The sequence below is a fragment of the Nicotiana tabacum genome, chromosome 12, assembly GCF_000715075.1.
Source record: "Nicotiana tabacum cultivar K326 chromosome 12, ASM71507v2, whole genome shotgun sequence".
In the NCBI taxonomy this organism is placed as follows: Eukaryota; Viridiplantae; Streptophyta; class Magnoliopsida; order Solanales; family Solanaceae; genus Nicotiana; species Nicotiana tabacum.
The window spans coordinates 87890609-87894755 of NC_134091.1; the positions used below are offsets into that span (position 1 = coordinate 87890609).

General features: G+C 33.0%; 1 long non-coding RNA gene across 1 annotated transcript; it reads right to left on the minus strand.

The window, feature by feature from the left end:
- Nucleotides 1–223: 223 nt before the first annotated feature.
- On the minus strand, nt 224–3410 carry LOC107818497 (uncharacterized). The gene is made up of 2 exons (XR_001655426.2): nt 2346–3410; nt 224–1569 (listed from the first exon to the last, which is right to left on the minus strand). It is a non-coding gene; the product is annotated as an uncharacterized LOC107818497 (long non-coding RNA).
- Between the last annotated feature and the right edge of the window lie 737 nt (nt 3411–4147).

The following is a 4147-nucleotide window of genomic DNA, read 5'->3' on the forward strand; positions in this document are numbered from 1 at the left end:
ACTAAAACTATTAGAGCTTCAGTAGCAACTCTTGTCGCTCCAATAGCTTGAGATTTAGTAGCAATGTTGGTCGCCTCTAATAGAAAATGGCTTCTGTGACAAAATCCTGTCGCCACTAAAACATATTTTTCCAACAATTATAATGATAAAAATTCTAATACATTTCCATCAATTAATACCACTATTAAAAGCATCCAAAATTATTCAACAACCAAACAAAATATTTCTGAAGTCAGAATATTATACATACTTTCAAGATAAAAAGACAATTACATATTTACTACACAATACTTCGTTGGTCACTGTTATTGTACAAATACATACGATAAAAGAAAAAAACAAATATTAAGTGTCTTCAAACTCCTTGATCAACGCTATTTGTGATTGTTTAGGAATCTTGTCCATGTTATTAAAGAATAAATAACACAAGATCACTTTTACAAACTCATAATATAATGCTATTAGTAAAAGGGGTGACCACAATAAAATTTCACTCTAATAAAAATAGTAAAAGACATTTAAATAGTAATGTAAGCTGATTAGGAGAATAACCTTTTACATCAGAAGGACTATATAGGTTACGCTACCAATGGTAACAGTCCCAGTGCATACAAAATTTTAAGTTAAAAATGAGAAGAGGAGTCCGAAGATTTTCTGAAGGAACTCATCTAGAACTGTTATATTTAACTAACAGGGTATGAGGATTGCTTATTTAGTTCCCATTTGACCTTTCTCAACATATGTAATAACATCAGGTGGCATGTTATTTACTTCAACTGCATTTTCACTATTGTTTAAACTATAAACTATACTGCTTTCTTGAGGATAATACCTACATTTCTCTTACTCATATAATTTGCAATTGGGACATAGCACTGAATGCATTTGTATAACAGAGGATATTTCATGGTTTAATGGTCAGTAGCATTAAAACATTTAGCATATAAGCAGAGATGATATTCCTCATATGTTGCTTCTATCTGAACCCTGTACAGCAATATGCATTTGACATTTAAAATGAGAAAATGACAATTTGGATTCCCATGATGCAACAATCTCACAAAAGTTAGCATTGCAAGTATGGAAAAATAAAAAGTTGTAATGCAGCACAATGTCTAACCATAAGGAAGGTAAAGAATTCATTTGTCAGTGAATGACTGATGTCTTAGGTAATTTCTTCCAAATTAAAATTTTGCATTCACTATTTCTTCATAAGCATATATGCATCCTGACAAACAAGTAGTCCAAACAATCATTAAATTCATTACTTGGAAACATGATCATCATAATTTCTTAAAATAATAACGGAAGATTATACCAAGAAGCTAATGACTTTAAACGTTATGGCAATTCCTCTTAGGATGTTATGGCAAACTAATCTCACCTATCATATTTCTAATTTAAATGAAACATTAATTAAACTTTATAGACATGTCATTGTTGTTCAGAACAAGGGCACCAAATACCAACACACTGAGAAGCATAAGTAGGTTGTGTGTGACGGGTATCTCGAATCCAATAGACAAAAATTAAGTGTGTTGCTTTAGCATGATAGTACGGAAATCCTTCCTGCAATAACCACCACATAAATTTATGACTTGTAGCCTAAAAATCAGTATATCCAGAACATATCAATAGACAACTCAAACCAGAAGAAAAGCTTAGATAATGAATATATTTCCCAAACAAAGAAGGTGAAGCAGAGATAAAATACCAAATATTTATATTATACGGCAAAACTTTCACATTAAGTAAAGCCATCAGTTTGCCACAACCAATATCTAGTGAGAGATGAAAAACTAAAGTTGAATTAAAAATTAAAACCTAAGCAGTTATCAATGAGCAAATTATACAAGACCACGACTAACCAAGACACTGTAGATTAACAAGTCATCACTTGCGCTAAAATACCACAAAAGTTTTGAGATGATTGAACAAGATACTGTATGTTCCAGAGAGTTTCTCCTTTAAACAAATAGCAATTGGTACATCATATGCTTTTTCATTCTAAAAACAGATGAAAACTAACAAGGTAAACTACCTCGTCATAACCCTCAATATTGAAATGGTCAATTAGGTGTGGGAACATCATTATAACTAGTCTCAAATAGTCATAAAATCAAAATTATGTGTTTATCGAGCTCTACCTATAACTAATAGATCAAGATTTAGTAGGAAAATAAATGTGTTGATAACTAGAAAAGTTAGAGTTTCTTATTTTTACTTAGCACTAGAAAAAGTTAGCTTTGCATTTTAGATTAGGTAATTGTGGATTCTTAATTATTTTCTTAGCCTATAAAGGCAAGAGTTTTCATAGAGTGTCAGCCAGGGAAAATGAAACTTACTCTTAACTGTCGATTTTGTTTCCATTGTAGCTATATGCAAGAATAATCGTCAAGTTAATATCTCCCCTGGAGTAAATTCACCCAAACCGTATGAGAAAAATCAACTATCTCATATTTTTTCGATTTGCTGCTTCAATTGTAGATATACCATTGATTCTCTTCGAGCCTGAATCACATTATTCACACATCATTTGCTGCTACATTTGTTGATATTCCAGCTCAGAAAATAAAACAAATCAAGTATCATAAAAATAGAACCGTCTCTTGAGGATAAGAGCATGGTAAATAGGGATCACATATGGTGAATCTATAATAATACAATTACTAAATTGCCATAGTTCACAAGGAAATACTTTCTAGTAGAAGTCAACAATATGGATTGCCAAACGAGATGCACTCAGTAAATTGAATTTAACATAGGATACGTAAAGTAAATTCAAAATCCCCCATTGCACAAAGAAGCCCTAAATTTTCAAACCCCAAAAAGTAAAGCACACATACACAATAGCAAACTAAGTAAACCCTAAAATTTCAGAAAACCTCACCGTTGAAGAGCAAGAAACGATCAAAATAATTACGCTAACATCAAAAGGGAGAAAGGAGTAGAAAAAAAACCAAAACCCATTTGCTCTACATCAGCCGCTGAAAGAAAGGATGCTCAATAATCGTCAGTCGAACACATTGGCTCAGAATCTAATAGACCCGTTGTATCAACGATTGCAGGCCTTAAAGCAGAGAGTAGACTCATGGTTTTTTCTTAAAATGCTCGCATTGAGTCGATTTACTAGGGCTCGGGTAAATTTAGGTTAGATTTGTGCGGAAATTATGAAGGAGAGGAGATAAGAGAGGCGTGAGGGAAGGGAGAAGGCAAATCGCCGATTGAATTTAATAGAGCGATGTATGGAGGAATTTTGGAGAGAGGACATCGATTTCGCTGGGGAAAGGCCGAATGGGATTTCTTTTTTTGGGGGGAGGGGGATTTCTTAGAACTTTTATTTTAAGGAAAAGGAGAGAAATCATAATAATTTTACAAAATGAGATAATATATTGAAACATAAAATAACTAAAGAAAATGATAATGATTTTACTTTGTAAAGCTTTGAAAAAATAAATATATTACTCCAAGTATTTAAGCCTTTCAATATATGAGTACTTATTTAAATTTAATTTTTAAATATAAAAAATATCCAAGTACTTAGTTAGTACTAATAAAGTACATTAGTGGCGGCCTAAAAGATTGCAACAAAAGCACCACTTGTAGTAGCGACAAAGTCGCCGCAATTGACCTTTTGTGGCGACTAAATTATCAGTCGCCACAAATAGATTTCCAGCCATATTTTATTAGAGAAATTAGTATGTATTAGTGGCGATATAAACATAGTCACCACTGATATTTTATTACCTGTAGCGACAAAAAGGTTCGCCGCTAAAACTACAACCTTTTGTGGCAATCTTTTTATGTCGCGACTAAAAGCCCTACTTTTGTAGCAACTAGGTTAGTCGCCACAAATGGTCGCCACAATAAATCATATTTCTTGTAGGGACGTCATGGTCTAAGGACATCATCTTCATCGTCTAAAGGCGACCTTCATGGTCCAAAGGAAATTTGCATCATGTTTAAATTATCGCAATAACCCATATATATTCGCATGCACCGTGTTTTAAGTTTTACAGGTAACTCGGGAGTTAACCGTTCTACAAACAGGAGCAATTCTCGCTCCGGTTTCCGTTCACAATGTCCACATTCTTCGATCACCTCAAATGTAACCGATGATCAACAATTGATTACCCTTTGTTCTATA